The 17,529-nt window shown below is 29.7% G+C and overlaps 1 long non-coding RNA gene across 1 annotated transcript; it reads right to left on the bottom strand.

Annotated features, from left to right (window-relative positions):
- Positions 1-5,220: 5,220 nt before the first annotated feature.
- LOC128293980 (uncharacterized) lies at positions 5,221-6,646 on the bottom strand. The gene is made up of 3 exons (XR_008284145.1): positions 6,572-6,646; positions 5,712-5,732; positions 5,221-5,361 (listed from the first exon to the last, which is right to left on the bottom strand). It is a non-coding gene; the product is annotated as an uncharacterized LOC128293980 (long non-coding RNA).
- Positions 6,647-17,529: the final 10,883 nt, after the last annotated feature.

Raw genomic sequence — 17,529 nt, forward strand, 5'->3', positions numbered from 1 at the left:
AGCAACCTTAATCAACCAATGCAACCACAACAAAAATAAATAAATAGAGACACCGGTATTTTTACGTAAAAAACCCCTCTAAATCAAGGGTAAAAACTACGGGACTTTAGAGTCCGATCAAAAGCTCCACTATCATCAAATGTTCAACTGCAAGATCACAATATCAAGCCTACAACAAACATTCAACTCCAACAAGGCTAACAATATGTAATCTTTAGCAAAAGAGAGAAAAATGGGAGAACATCACCAAAAATACAACTGCTGAAAAATGGGTATTTTCGACGCTACAAGGCTCGAATGAAAAATCTGACCATCCAAAGTCAAGAACACCTTATTGCCTAGCTGTTGTCCAAAAATCAGCTCAATCGAACTACAGATGGACCTTTGATCGAAGAGTTGATCACTGCTGCACCAAACTTGAAAAAACTGATTTCTCCTCTTTTGTATTTTTTTTTTGACAAGCTTCAATCTTTCTGTTTCAAAATTTGATTTTTGGATCTCAATAAATGGTTGCCCACATCCACACGTAAAAGCCAAAAAGAATGGCTTTTTGTCAAATCCAAAAAAGGGTAATAAATATGTGGCAGAAGTTTTCCTTTTTGTAACCAAACAAAAGAAATAAAAACCCCTTTCAAGTTAGGTTGACCGGTGTAAGGGTTCCCCACATAATGGGACCCACACCCGACATAATTCAGCTATGTTGGGAATAAATACGATGACAAGATAAGATTTTTGAGTCGTCTTTTTACCATAGCAACCATAGAGGCCACTAAAGAAGGGATGGTTTTATTTTTAATATTAAAATTTTAAATATTTAATTATTTATAAAATGTAGTAAAGTACATTTATAAGGAAACAATTTTATGTTTCTCTCTATATTTATATTTTATAATAAATTTTATATAATTTTAATAATTTTTTATATAATTTTAAATAAATTTATAATTTTAATAAAATTTAAATATTTTTATAATTTTATCATTTTTTGCCACGTGTCAAAATAAATGCATGATACACGTGGAAGCATTAACTAAAAAAAAAAAAAAAAAAAAAAGGGATGTTGTTAACTTTGACGGTCAAAAAGCTTTTTTTAAAGCATTTTGACGGTTCAAGTAGCCAATGGGTGCAAAAAAAAAAAACAAAGAAAGAAAAAAAAGCAGGAATTTAATTTTTTTTTAAGTTTAAGGGTTTTTATACCCTTAAACCAATATTAATATTAATTTTAAATAATATTTTAATTTTAATAACAATCCATAACACAATTTTAAAGTTAATATTTTTATTTTAAAATTTGAATTTGAATATGTTAACTTAAATATTTAATTTAAAGTTAAAAATCTCATTGAAATTTTAATTAAAATAATATTTTCATTTAACCTTAAATTTAATTTAATTTAATTTAAATTAAAATATCTTTAACCGAATGGATTGTTGATCATGAGTAACTTTATGGCTAAGAGTCATTGCTTTATCATTATCGATTGCCGGTAAATTTGAAGCTTGGGTTTAGAAGACTTATCAGCTGTTTAGCAAGGCTAATCAAGTTCATTTTGTCTTTTTGATTGGATCTATATATAGAAGGATCATACACTTGGCGAGGAATGCGATTTGTTATCCTAAAAGATTGGATCATTCTTGCTCAAGTACTTGTTTCTAGCTTTTATTTGTTTTTGTTATGAGATTTTTGTGTTTTATTTGTATTAAGAATTCTTGCATTCTAAACAAAGAATGATACTAAGTGTATGTCAGTTGTTTATTGGTTCTCTATTAGGATCGCATGGATTCTACTTGTAGAGGAGTTTTGGGGCTTTAACTGATAGAGACGTATTCTAATTGGTTATTTGAATAAGATTATACTCTGAGTGAGGCTCTACCAAATGTATGACCTTTATGTCTAAACTAAGTTAACAAAGTTTGGTTTTGGTGTTTTCTTTTCCATATATTGCTTTTATTTTTTTCATTAGTTTATGGTTTTTGTCCTATCACACATTGAAATGAAATTTATTAAAGTCAATGTTTCGTTACTGCTTACTAATTTTGATAAAGCCAGATAAGGCATGCGTGCGGAATAGAATCGTAGCTTGTCTAAGTTACAAATTTAACCTAGATCGAATGTAAGATGAAACGAGAAACAATGAAAATAAATTAGTTGTCACAAATAAGAGTCACATGAGATTAAAACAAAAGAAAGATGAACCGGTTGGTAAGAGTCTAATAAAGAATGAATTCGGGTTTCTTGGATGGAAAGAAATCATCCTTAAACCTCAAGAAAATGTCCCAACTAGATCTGGAAAATAAAACACAAAATAGATTTGTTAGAAGTGATTTTGGAGACAAAAGCAACCTGTTTTGTGCAAGAATATTTGAAACAACAAGAAAAGATTAAAACTCCTAATTTTGATATGTTTTTTGATGGAACAAGATAGGAGAACGTCTCTCTTTAAGCAATTTTAAGCTAGAACGAAAATCAATAAAACCAGTAAGCTAAAACAACAAGAACTAAATTAAAGTAAACAAGAAACGATAAATTAAGGCTAGAAAAGAGAAGATGACGTCCTAAGAAGCCTTGGAAATATTAAGAATCCACAACTCCTTTTAATAGCTTTAGTTCCCCTTATAAGAAAAAAATCTTGGCAAGAAAAGGCTTGAAGATAATTCTCACAACCTGAAATATTGTTAAAACAACTTTTAAAGTAAACTCAAGAGTTGAAGAAAAACTCAAAGAGAATTATTGTTAACTAAAAAAAAAAAACAGAAATCAATTGTTCATCTATAAGCCCCAAAATAAGTTTTCCTAACTCTAATGGAATAACTAACATGACAACTCATCAAATAAAAAAAATCAAAAAATTTTAAGTATGAACTTTTAATGGGAATTCAGCCAAAGGAATTAATTGGGATGACTGGGCTGAATTCTTACATGATGATCCACCTATTAAAATAAAATTGGACTTATAGTTTAAATATTTTACAATTTGGGCCACTTTGATAATTTATCCTGATATTAAATTAAATTACTTTCCAAACTTCAGGATGGGCTTGTAGATATCTTAATGGGCCATTTTTTTCAAGAACTTGGTCTTGTGATATGTTTGCTCTCGAAATTGACTCATTCAAGCTCGTACATGAAATCTAATGCACCTTGGCTGCAAGATTCAATTTCTTGGACCAAGATTTCTAAGATTTGAAATTTTGATTTTCTTGATTCTTGAAATTGTTTGAAACAACAAAATTGGACCAAGATTCGGTTTCTTGATTTTTTCCGGTCATGTGCACATCTAGGGCATTGGTAACAAAGTCTTGGATGGTCCCATTCAATCTTACTTGGATTTGCTTGGCCTTCGACCTCGTTGTTGGTCTTGAGGAAATTTGAGCCTATCATGTTCATGAGCCTGATTTTGGGCCTTGTGACTCGTACCAAATTTTATTTCAATTGGTATCAGAGCTCAGCTTAATAAGGTATTTGAAGACGTTCTGGTTGAGTATTTATAGACATGGAACAAATAAAGGAAGGAAATTCGGTGTCTATTATGCCTAATTATGCCTACTAGAAAGTTCGTATGAAGACTTTTATTATGTCTATTGATGATGTTGTTGGAAAAATCCGGTTTACAAAAACGATTTTCAATCACAGCAAAAAATTAAAAAGTTTAAAATCGAGCTAATTTGTGATGTTTATAACAATAATTTTTTTCTTGAAAAATACTTGTGATTTGTGCGAGATGGATCCTGGACATTCTCAACTTTTAATCAAACAACCTTCTTTACTATTATTATACCATGAATTACTTCGAGTATAGGCTTGCAAAATCACGGGCCAAATAGAGACCCAAAAACAATTTATTACTTTCAGTAGGAAATTAATTCTCTCTCAATTGAAACTGATAGAATTGTGTTTCACAAAAAATAGAATTTATGCTTAGAAAATAAATTATCTCTACTTTTTGACAGAATAATAATATCTAGAAATTATGTGTAACTTCTATTGTGTATAACTATACATGTGTCACCTATTTATATGAAAAGAAAAAAAGAATCTTGGTTGAATTAGTAAAACACATAATATTTCTTTAATAGAAAAACCAATTTTCTAGTTGAACTAGAAGAGATGGACGACACACCCTAGTTAAATGTACTAGGGTTGCCACCCCTCATATGTAATAGAGGAGAATTTGGGCCTCTTGTGTATTGGGTCCAATTATATGTGCTTTTTAGTCTTTTAATCCAACTCAATACATGTTTTTATATTTCCTTAAATCAATATTATTTATTTAATTTAATTAAATAAATTTCTAATTAAATAAATTTCTCAACTCAATTCTAATTATGTTAAAGTCACAAGAACTTTGTCAATATATGAGAAAATATATTTAATTTCCATATTTAATGGATTCACAATGACTAATTAATTTAATTTCATTTTTGAACTTCAATTATTTAATTAAATAATAATTCAAAAACTTAAATTAATTATTAAGTCATTTCTATACTCAGTGAGAAAATACATTCATTTGCGAATGTGACCCATTTCTCAAACTTTATAATTTTCGTCCATTTCTATTCATTTAGTTCTACATGCAATTCATTTTTGGTCTCAACAAGCTAGTAGAGGGACCAATTGGATATATATAATTAGAGCTCAAATAATTTATTATTAAGATCCAACTTTTCGCCTGTTAATTATAAAGTTATTTAGTCACGAAGTCATTCTACTATAGTATTGTGACTGAGCTCTCCCTAATTACATACCATTACGAAAACTACTCAATCAATGCTCGACCAATGACCTTATCATAAGTGTGTTGCCCTCATAGGATATCTTTAATCTTTTTAAGATACATCCGTTCTGTAACACCTCGTACTTGACCCGATTGTTAGGTCTGAGCTACAGGATGTCACATTCATTATCAGAGTAACTATGATCTCATTTGAAAATTAATTAAACAATTTATTCATGCTATTAAGTTCAATACATAATTACAACATGTTATATAATCATATCTTGGATTTAAACGAGCTTTCGAAAGCTCTTTTGATAACCCAAGGTCGTTTGAGGAATAAAATGTAATATTTTCAAAATTATCGGGTTGGCGTCCCAACTTTGAAGGTATCACGTTGCAACTTACACAAAAAGTGAGTGTCGTTGCGACGTTGGAGGTATGTCATCGCGATGTTACCTATTGTTTTTACAACATGTTTAAAACATCAGTGCACAACAACTTAACATATAATACCATTTGCATTATTTCAAGCATTTCAACCTTATACCATTTACATACATACATTAACATATCGTTTTCTTTCATTCAAATTGGCATCGAATATCCGACGAGCTTCCAACCCGCTCAAGCTTCTGATAATCTATAAGGTAAGAGAAAGACAACTACGTAAGCAATGAATGCTTAATAAGCTCGTAAAACATGAAACATAACTTATCACTTCAATAGTATAATACTTAGATTAAACATGATTCAACACTCATACTTTAAACTTAGTATAAACCTATTGAACACCATTCAACTCACAAATTGAGTATATTCAATAAGATCACATATACTTTTCATATATAACATATTGGGATTTATAAGTCGAATACATAATTATCAATCTTTTCATAAGATTATAAATCATTATATTTACATCCCAATTATAAACTTACCGTTTCAGTCCTTTTCATAAATTTCATGACATAGTTCATTTGAAGCACATACCTTACTTTTCCTTTTTCATGCCTGTAAAACCAAATAAAACAACATCGGATAATTGAAACAATATTTATCGTACTAGTTATCTATATAGCCCACCAAAACAGAGCCTGCTAGGCTCGAGGCTTGATACAATTACACCAGCACAAAGCCTACTATGCACATATCCCAAATATTCATCGGAACAAAGCCCGAATTAACGTTACATTTCAATTTCTTAAAATATAGCTAAATGGCATTTAAGATTTAACAAATAGTGAAATAGTATGAAATATTCAATACAATTAAGGATAATCATATAACGAACTTACTTAGTTAAATGCAGAAATATCAAAGTACAAGGGCTTTTGGTAATTTTTTATTTTCATGGATTTTCCACTCGGTCTTTATCTAAATTAATAAATTTATTCAATTTATTAATTTAGATAGTAAAAAATTATTTTATTCAATTTAGTCATTTTTGAAATTTTTACAAAATTACCCTCAACTTTTATTTTTATTCAATTTAGTCTTGAGCCTAAAACATGCAAATTAGCCATTTTATTGCAAATTCATAATAGATCAATATTGATGGCATCCAATTCAATCCATTTATGTAACAATTTCACAATAAATCCTTATATTTTTACTATTTTAACAATTTAATCTCTAATCGACAAATTCATTAAAATCACTTAACAAAATACTTTTAAATAACAACTAATACTTCAAATTCATCCATTAACATCTAAACTCATAAAGATTCATCAATGGAAACATTCAAAATTTGTAATAGAATAAAAAACGGAGGTACGAACTAGCTAGATTTAGTTGCAATGATCTAAAAAACATAACAATTACAGGAAACGAAATTAAAACGTACTTACATGCAGGCTTCCTATCCTGGCCGAATGTGAAGCTTCCAAAAATGGTGACATGCCTTAGGTGTTCGGCAAGATAATGAAAAAGATGATGAATTTGGCTTTTGATTTATTAAACTTTAATTTATTTACTAAATTACACAATTACCCTTAATTAAAACCTTTTAAAACCACAATTTAAAAACCCATTATGGTCATTAATATACAAATGGGATAATTATTATTTAAGCCCTTTTTTATTACAAATTAACTATCAAATCAATGAAAATTCAAGATTCACTAAAATTTATACCTTTTTCAGTTTAGTCCTTTTTAATTAATTAACTATCGAAACATTAAAATTTCTTAACGAAACTTTATTAAAAACTTAATGATACCCCGTAAATATTTATAAAAATATTTACGACTCAGTTTATGGAAACGAGGTCCCGATACCTCATTTTCTAAAACCACTTGACTTTAGGGTCTTACCACTTGAACTTAATTAATCATATATATAACATAATTACCATATCAAAAACATTTTAAAAACCATATTTTACTCGTAAATATTAAATAAAAATATTTATGAACTTACTTTTCAGATTTGTGACATTAAAACCACTGTTTCCGACACTACTAAAAAGCGAACTGCTACAGTTGTTGAGAAAACAACGATTGAAAGCCAACCCAAAAGAAAAACTAAGGATTGATGAAGAAAATAAAACTCGAATTGAAATAGAAGTGAACAACAAATTCTGAATTAAACAAAACCTAAACCTAGAAAACTAAAAATTAATTAAGGAAATAAGCCCCCCAATTAAACCTTAAACTTTTCTATTTATAGTTTTGGTGTTTTATGACCATATAGGTCAAATGCAACTGATTAAATGAGTTAGGACGAACTGTGCAGATGAAAATACCTTCAGTTTGTAATTTGACCCTCGTCGAATTAGTATCGCGATATTTGTCATCGAATGAGACTTGTTTAATGTCAAAGTTGGGTGTCACGACATGGGATGTTGGTGTCACGATGTTGGAGTTGTTCTTCAGATTCTTTAGCTTGAAATAATGTCTTGTGCACTTAATTAACCCATTAGTGTTTGGATTGGCCTAATGAGTCATTAAAACAACTAAAAATGTGTAAAAATACTTGTTTTATTGAAATTGAACATAAAATGCTAAAACGAAAAATTAATAAAAATATAATCAAATTACTCGAAAACAAACTAATTAAATGTAAGAAAGAACCTAATTTGTCACAACAAATTGTGACAGATGAATTAAGCAAAAAAAAAATAATTTGTGCATCCTTTTGACATCTCTAACTCCAATTAATTATACCCTCCAAAATTACATTTTATCTTAACAATTGCAAGTGAGAGAGAGCTTAAAATATTAAAATAATTTAAAATGTTACTTATTTTAACAACTTATAAGCATTGTTTCTTGAACTTAATTAATAATAAAATTGATTAGATCACTAATTTTTGGTTCAATCGATTTATTTAATTAAAATTAAATAAATTATTAAAAATTAAAAGAATTCAATTTAATTGGTTGAACCAATTTTTTAATTTAATTTAATTGAATTGTATTGATTTAGATACAAATCGATGAAATCTGAAAATACTCCTAATACTAAATTATAAATGAAAATCATGAGTTCACTTTTGTCAAAAATGGAGAGCAAAAACTAATTCCACATTGGATCAAATCCCCCTAGGACACGCACAATTGCTGGAGGTTTCTCGGCAACGTACGCGGTTGCATGTGTCGTGGTCATCATGGCTATGGGATCTCCCTACTACCATTTGATACATTTTCAACTCATAATGCTTTTCTAAGTGGATGACTAGACCTAATTTAATTATGTATTTATTAAGTTTAATCATTTCTAATTCTACGTGGAGACCTTAAAGCTATGTGTTAATACGGGTCTCCATCCATATTGTCCTCATTCAATAAGACCCCACAGCTCCAAGTTTATTTCTTGAGGTTTTCAATGTTTCTGTTGACAATTGAAGCATATAATGGATAATTTGTCTTGAATAATGTTTTTTTCTTGACAATTGAAGCATAGAATGGATGATTTGTCGGGGAATTTATTTATTTATTTTGATCTAACCTAAATAGTAATCCAAATCAATACGATTGTAAAACGTGAGTATGTTGCTAAAAGCTTTATCTAATTTAATTTGTTTAAGCAATTCAAATTTTGTTTTGATAAGAAAAAAACCTGAAATTATCTCCAAGAAACCAAATTAATCCATATGCTGAGAGAGGTCGATTTCTTCTTTTAGTCCCTAGTGAAAGTTGTAGCTTTAGTCTATATATTTTAATTTGGTTCACTTTAGTCTTTATATATTTGTATTTTTAAATTTTAGTATTGATCCAAACAGTAGTAATTAAATCCATTTGTTTGAATTCTACTATTAGTAATGTAGTATAAGTTAAGTACAAATTTAGTCCATGCTCTCCAATTTGATCACTCATAGTCTCTACATTTTTTAAATATAGAAATTCCAATTTCGATGCGAACAACAACCATTAAATTCATTATCTAACTTTTTTTTTAAGTAATATCTGGAAATAATAAGCCAATGTATCATTGCACACGTGATAATGTATTTGCTGCTAGAGGTGTAAATAAGACACTTGTGTTCACATCCTATTCAAGTTCAATAATTATTGAGCCAAGCTTGAGCATAAATCACGCTTAGTAATATTTGGCTCGAATGGTTCATGAGTCTTATCAAGCTTTTCGTTTTAATATATATTTTTATTATTTTATATTATTAAATTATGTTATGACCCTTAATTTATATTATTAAAGCTAAAGTTAATTATTGAACAAAGCTCTGGTTTGAGCATGAGTATAAAAATCGATAAACGAGATTAATCGGGCTCAAGCTCAAGTAGCTTTGATGCGGTCGTTGAGAGCACCAAAAATATCTTATTCCCTATAAAATAGTAGAAATAATAAAAAAGAACAGTAAATGGGAAGTAGGGTCGAATCCTCAGGGACCGGATTATACGAATGTTTGTTTTCAAATCTCAGGCGAATCGTGCCCAAGAAAACTCGTGTGAGAGGAAAATAAAATAACAGAATTAAAGATTTGATTTGGAAAAAATGAAAAAAAAAGAATCTAAAGTTGATTGAAATTGTGATTATGAAATTAATAAAAATAATAAAGAGAGTTAAAGGAAAAGAAATTCTTATTGGTAGATTCCAGCCTCCAGTTGTCTCATTTCGCCTTGGGTTCAATCATCGGCTTTTAAATAACCCTTCTCAACTCAAGTAAGGCAGTTATAGTGGAAGAGGACGCCTACGACCACCAGCTCCAAAGATTAGACTTACAATTTTTAGGGAACCCGACTCTAGCCAAGAATCTATGCTAGATCAACGCTTCTCAATGGCGAATCCACGCCATTTCGTCTCTTTGGCTCGCCAACCTCGACGCAAAGAAGTTTACGAACCGACTATGCAATCCTTCCAAAACATACAAAGCGGCCGCCTTTGCATATGCTGAAAAGCTTACTTCTTAAGGGCCATGGACGGAAGCGCCACCAGAAAAGTCTAAGAAACGATGAATACTTGGCAAGAAGGCTAAGTACGGATTCTAGGCCTCAAGAACTCTTTTTGGGGAATATTGACAACTTTCGGCTAGATAGGTTTTAGTGGCTCATGATAATGGTGGAAAAGAAAATAAATATAAAAATGAAAAAGGGAATTTTATTGAAAGAAAATATGAAGAAACAAAAGTCTAGACTTTCAGGGGGAAAATGTTTACAGAAAAAGATAAACATCAATAGAGTCATTTCACCTACTATTTATAGTGCTAGGGAGATAGTCTAATTTAACTTAAATTCTAAAAAGATAAATACAATTAATTAAATATAAATAAAGATAATTAAAATAAAATCCTAAAATTAAATAATCCTAATAATTATCTTAATATTAATTATACTAATAAAATGGAATCTTATAAAATAAAATCTCTTCTTTTTGCGTTTTTATTCCTTGTGTCTTCCATGCTTGCACTTTTGGCACAATCTTTTTCCTGCATCGCATATCAGCTCATTGTGTCTCCAAATTCGCACTTTTGTCCCTTAATTTTGCTTTTGCCTCCAAATCAGTCCCTAATCGATAAAAAGACATAAATAGCTCAAATTAGTAGGATCAAGCCCAAAATAAACACATGATTAATACATAAAAATACGTTATTCTAGAGCATTATCAAGCTTGATAATATCTCGAGTCTAGTTCTAGCTTAAAAAATAGATGTCCAAATTTTGAGTTGAGCTCAAGCTTACCAGTAATTGGGCACGGCTCATTTAGACCCCATTAGTCGTATAAAATTTTAAAGACAACAGAACTTAATAAATTTAATACTTTGAAAAAGTAGAATGATTAAAAATACAAGAGTATTAATAGAAATTAAGCAATATAATAATAGAAATGTGAAGTGTATTGTGAGGAGTTTGTATACGCAATGGCATTTGCATAAATTGAAGTCAAAACAAAAAGTAGAAAGGAGGGATGCAAATGCAAATCATTCTGATACGGAAATATGGAAAATTACGAAACCAAACAAATTTGCCTTTAGGTCTAATCAACTTCAACACCAACAACCTCAAATCCCAATTGGAAATTTGGAAACCGCGTCTCTCGCAACTCCATCATTATTGCCATCTATCTCACTCCACTTGATTTTGACTTCCAATCATTTATGTTTAGGAATCGGAATCTGTTTTTTTAAATTAATATGTAAATTTATTTATTATTCAAGTAATAGGATATTTAAATCCGTAAAAATTGAATTCAATTTCGCTAAAATCTTTTTATTTATATATAAAATAAAAGTTATAAGGTGGATTCAAATATCTATGTCTAATACAAATCTAGATAATAATATCTGGAGTATTTATTTGTATCTCTTTTGAAATATGTAATAAATAATTATTTTAAATAATTTAAATCCGACTATTATCTAAATTCATAAAACTAATTGAATATCCACATATTTTTAAATTCATAATTCAAATTACCATCCTTTAAAATTAACTTGGATTTGATTTTTTTTTTATCTTTTGTTTGAGTCTAATTAAAGTTTTTCTAATAAATCAATAATTATATCATTTGATTCTTAGCAGTTATAAGTTTGAGATAGAAGTTGATTATAGGAAATTATTTTCTACACTATTAATGGAGACGAGGTTAAGATTGACAAATTTTCTATAGAGGTATAATCAAATATTAAGAAGATTAAAATTAAAAAATACACTCTCAATATACTAAATACTAACTAATTATTTATTAGAATAGAAAAATGAACAAAATTTTAATTTGGATGAAAAGTGCAAGCTATTAGATATACGTATCAAAAGTGCAAGTTATGAACTAATTAATGAATTTTTAAACTTGTTTTTATCATCCGAATGAGAATTTTAAAAGAAAAAGAATAAAAATAGTTGCAATAAATGTTTAACAAAGTGTTTTTAAACAATTACTTTATTATTTTATATATAAGGATGATTTCAACCTAAATTATTCATGAGACAAATAAATACTCAATTAAGGTATAAAGTGTTGTTTTTAAGCTTGAATGCTAAAATGTTCTTTTAAAATTATTAAAAATCAATTAAATTTTAATTAAAAATTGTAATCAATTAATTTTTAAATTATTTTATAGGATATTTTAACACATAAGCTTATTTTAAAAAATAAAAATAAGGGAACAAATTGTTTTAGATTTGATTATGAGATTCACTATCAATAAAAATTCAAGACCAATCAACTAAAAAGACGTGAATTTAATATATTTAATATGTTAAAACTATTTACTTTCTTAAGATTGTAACTTTCTTTCAATGATAGGAATATGATTCCTTTATATATTGGTGTGAAAGTAAGTTTTTCATGTGATCAAAAGTTTAAATTTATCTTTCATATAAATTACATTTTTTATTTGTTTATTTTCATTATTTTCTTGCAATACTTTTAACCACAAAATCATAAAACTTATTTAATTTAAAATTATTTTAAAAATATTGAATTCAAATTTGAATTATATTCTAATTTAATACAAATGAAATATTTACATTTTATTTTAAATCTAATCATATATTATTGAGACAAAGATATTAGTTTATTTTTATTTAAAACAAATTAATATCATTAAAATAAATAGATTAAATTACTTGTTTGTTAATAATAAATATTGCTAAAAATGTTAGAAGTAATCAAATTTGTATTTTTTATGAGGACATTTTTAAAATTTATGATCACCTTCCTAGTGTCACGGGGATACACCTTTCGTCTCACAATCCGTGCAGTTTTAGACAATCTCTTCTCTTCAAATCTACCTAAGTCAACATTCCCCTCGAAAAGTGAGAATCCTTGCAGAATTTCTCTAAGGCACCGAAGTAAATTTGATGCAAACTCTGAAAGTAAAAAAAGCTACGAATGAACTAAAGAAAGACACAGAAAGAGAGTGTACACTAGACACAGAAAGAGAGTGTACACCAAGTGTTTGAGTAAATACTCTCAATATATTAACTTAGAAAGAATGAAGTGATTACAAATGAAGGGGGACCTCTAGCTATAGTTGAGCTCCCTCAAATCCAACAGTACAAATCGATTTATATCAACGGTTAAGATTAATATGTATCTACAAGATGAGAGTACTAAGAGATTTGAACTCTATACATCTTTATCCCTTAGGATTTACATTAATTACCCTGGTAACTGTTGAAAATTTGTAGATTGCGAATTCACTATTCTTGAGCACTTACTGAAATTAGAAAGTGATGATTTATTCAATAGATACATTTAATTTTCATGGGACATGTTTCTTCTAAGAACTATGTCTAATACGAAGGGTTGTGGCTCTTCAATATATCTATTGAGTGCATATAAATAGAAGGACTATGGTGCTTAAAAGATGATCATTACAATCAATCCAGTTTTAGGAATTAGAGTAAGAGTTAGGGAATTCCTCAAATTTTCTAATCAAAGGAAATAAAAAAGCTTCGTTGTATCTTAGGAGGACCTTTGTCTTAACCTTCTAGCAACTTTGTGTGGAGGAAAATTATTCTCTTTAGAATGCATCATCTGTACCCCGAAATCTACTGTTTAATTCAACATCGTCTTTGGATCTATCTTCCCCACTCAAATACCTAAACAATAAAAGAGAACAATTTTGAAGATGGTGACGGAGGCTACCACCGCATTCAAAGTGATCAACCAAGAGTTTGTGAAACCTGATCGATTTAATGGCTCAAACTTCAATCGTTGAAAGGATAAGATGTTGTTCCTTCTTACCATCTTGAATGTGGTATACGTTCTGGATCCAAACCTATAACTAGTGGAGGATCCCACACCCAATACAAACCCTGAAGAAATTACGAAAATGGCCAAACTCAAGAAAAAGCGTGAGGAAGAGAATTTCACATTTTATGGACACATCCTCAACACCTTATCTAACTGATTATATGATCTTTACATGTTGATGCAATCCTTGGTGGAAATATGGAAAGCTCTTGAAGAGCAAGACAACACCAAGCGATAATGTACTGATAAATTTTTAATGATGAAGTATTACGAATTCAAAATGCTCGATAGTATCCTGATCATGGATCAAGTCCATGAACTACAAGTCCTTGTAAGCAGGTTTCGTGACTTGAAAGTTGTTATTCCAGAATTGTTACAAGTCGGGGTTATTATCTTGAAGTTTCCTTTGTCTTGGAACAATTATTGGAAGAAACTTCTGCATATGACAGAGGACTTCAATGTGGAGTAAATACTTAGGCATTGGCATATTGAAAAGGAAACTCAAAAGTGTGACGCGGTGAATCTTCTTTAAAGTTCTAAAGTGAACCATGTGAGCGAGTCCAAGAACTCTCGAAACACATGCAAGACAAGAAGAAAAATCTCGCAATTGCTATAATTGCAATAAAAAATGACACGACATTAAGGATTGTAAACTTCTCAAAAAGAAGCAAGATGCCACAACTTTTAAAGCCAATATAGTGGAGGACATAGACTTAGTGGCCATGGTTATGGAAGAGATCGAGAGTTTGGAGATTGGTATGATTACCAAACTCAACATAGCCATGACCGATAAGTCCTATAATTAGTGGCTCGACTCCGGAGCTACTGTCCATGTGTGTAATGACTGACAAAAATTCAAGAGTTATGAACTAGTGGCAAACCGTGAAGTGCTTATGGGTAACTATTAATCGGTTAAGGTGCTCGATCAAGGAACAATGGAACTGAACGTCACATCCGAGAAGAAATTGACCTTGATCAATTCCAAATGTGAGAAAGAATTTAGTGTCTGCGAGTCTTTTATGTAACAAGAGGTTCAAGGTTATCTTGGAATCCAATAAGTTAGTCTTGCTTAAGGGTGATATATATGTAGAAAAAGGATATTGTAATGAGGGCATGTCCAAGTTTAGCATTGATATGAAGAAAGCCAATTCTTCTGCTTATATTTTTGAATCTTATCCTTTATGGCATGTGCGTCAAGCTCATTTTAATTTTAAAACTTTACTACAGCAAAAGAATGGTATATTATCTAAGTAATGGTGAGTTTGTGGATAAATTTGAAGTTTGTATTCAATAAAAAATTACCAAGAAACTATTTCCTAATAAGTGTGAAAGAAATTCACAAGTGTTAGATTTAATCCATTCGGATGTTTGTGAATTAAATAGAATTCTAACAAGATGTGAAAAACGATATTTTATCACTTTTATAGACGGCTTCTCTAGATTTACTTATATGTATCTCATGAGAAGTAAATATGAGATTTTTGATATGTTGTCTAAACGTTTTAAAAATGAGGTTGAGAATTTGTATAGTAAGAAAATCAAAGTGCTTCATAGTGATAGAGGTGGTGAATATTTTTGAAATGAATTTAATGTATTTTTTGAGGAACAAAGTGTGGTACATGAGTGTTCCACACCTTATACTCCGCAACAAAATGGATTGGCGGAAAGATAGAACCATACTTTCATGGATATGGTTAACTCGATATTGTTAAATACTAAACTTCCATATAATCTATGGGGTGAAGTATTATTGACTGCATGTTATATCCTTAACAGAATACCATTGAGAAAATTCAAAGTATCTCCATATAAGTTATGAAAGGGTCAGATGCCAAACTTATATTATTTCAAAATGTGGGGGTGTTTGGCTTACTATAGAGTTTCCAACCAAAGGAGAATGAAGTTGGGACCAAGAGCCGTCAAGGGTGTATTTGTTGGATATGCCCAACACTTTAAGCCTTACCCTATTCTTAACTTAGTGTCAAACACGATAATTGAAACAAGAGATGTTGTATTCATTGAAAATAAATTTTTCGATGATTCAACAGATTCGAAAAAAGAATATCAACCAATGATTTCAAGTGATCAAACTAAGAGAAGTCTTTAAGACAATAAGGATATGGTGTAACACCCTTAACTCGTATCCATCACCGGAATAGGGTTACGAAGCATTACCGGATAATACACATCATTTATATACATTTATGCAATCATAATAAAAAAACATACCAATTCAATATACCAAAATCATCAAAAACTTACATAACTTATAATTGCATTTACTCACCAACTTATCCTCTAATTCAAGACACATAACACACCATACCATCAACTCAATCAATCCAAATATGCCAACTTTCAAGCAATAATACCACAAATTATAACTATCCAAAAGAGCAACCATATAACCATTCCAAACAAGCCAACACATAAAGCATTATATTCATCACATATAACATTTATCAAACACATAATTCAAGCCAACTTAAATAGCCATACACACCAACATTTACAAGCCAAATCTCATGGCTAAAATCATAACTCAAAACATACTAAGATGACACTAGCCTATACATGCCATATACCATATATACAAAGCTTCAAAAGTACCAACAAAATGATAGATAGTATAATGACGCTTCCCAATAATCCCCGAGGCCAAGTTAGCTTTGATTCTCTATAAAACATAAACAAATAACACATAGTAAGCTTCATAGCTTAGCAAGTTCATACTAAATTTACTCAACAGTTCATAATATACAAATCATTAATTCGTACTAATTAATATCTAAATCATGGTGACCAACAAAATTTCCTCATACTCACTCAAGTGTTTATGAACAAGTTCAGAACTTCTTCTGTTTGGATTTCATGCTTTATATGTACATACCTGTATAAATTCATATTGAACTCATACCTTTTTGTGATAATGTCGAATATTCAATATCTCGCACACTAAGTGCCAAAGCATAGCTGAAGCTATTATAATCTCGCACACTAAGTGCCTTTCATAGCCGAAACTATTTCAGTCTTGCACACTAAGTGCCATATATAGCTGAAGCTATTCCGATTCACACACTAAGTGCCATATATAGCCAAAGCTATTCCGATTCGCACACTAAGTGCCATATATAGCCAAAGCTATTCCGATTCGCACACTAAGTGCCATATATAATCGATTCATTGACGTACACAACCATCATCTCATATATATAATTTATGTAATATTAAAGCATTAAAAACATAATTGTAACAATGTTTATCACGTACGAACTTACCTCAGACGTAAAAACGACAAAACTAGTCAATTAATCGAGTACTTTGTTCTTGCCTCGATCTAAGTCTGGGTTCCTCTTTTCTTGATTTATATTAGAAAAATTCAACTCATTTAATCACATAATCTTTCAATTTCATCCACAAACACATATTTAAGCCAATTTACACTTTGGCCCTAAAATTTTGCATTTCTTACAATTTAGTTCTTATTTCATAAATACACCAAATTCACAAAAATTCAATAAGACTCATGCTTAGCTGAATTCTCTATAGCTTCATAACAGCCCATATTTTCATTTATTTCACACTTTTAACCACAACATTTCACATTTTCTCAATTTAATCCCTAATTGACATTTTCATAAAAAATCAC

This window comes from Gossypium arboreum, chromosome 6 (genome assembly GCF_025698485.1).
Source record: "Gossypium arboreum isolate Shixiya-1 chromosome 6, ASM2569848v2, whole genome shotgun sequence".
NCBI classification, from domain to species: domain Eukaryota; kingdom Viridiplantae; phylum Streptophyta; class Magnoliopsida; order Malvales; family Malvaceae; genus Gossypium; species Gossypium arboreum.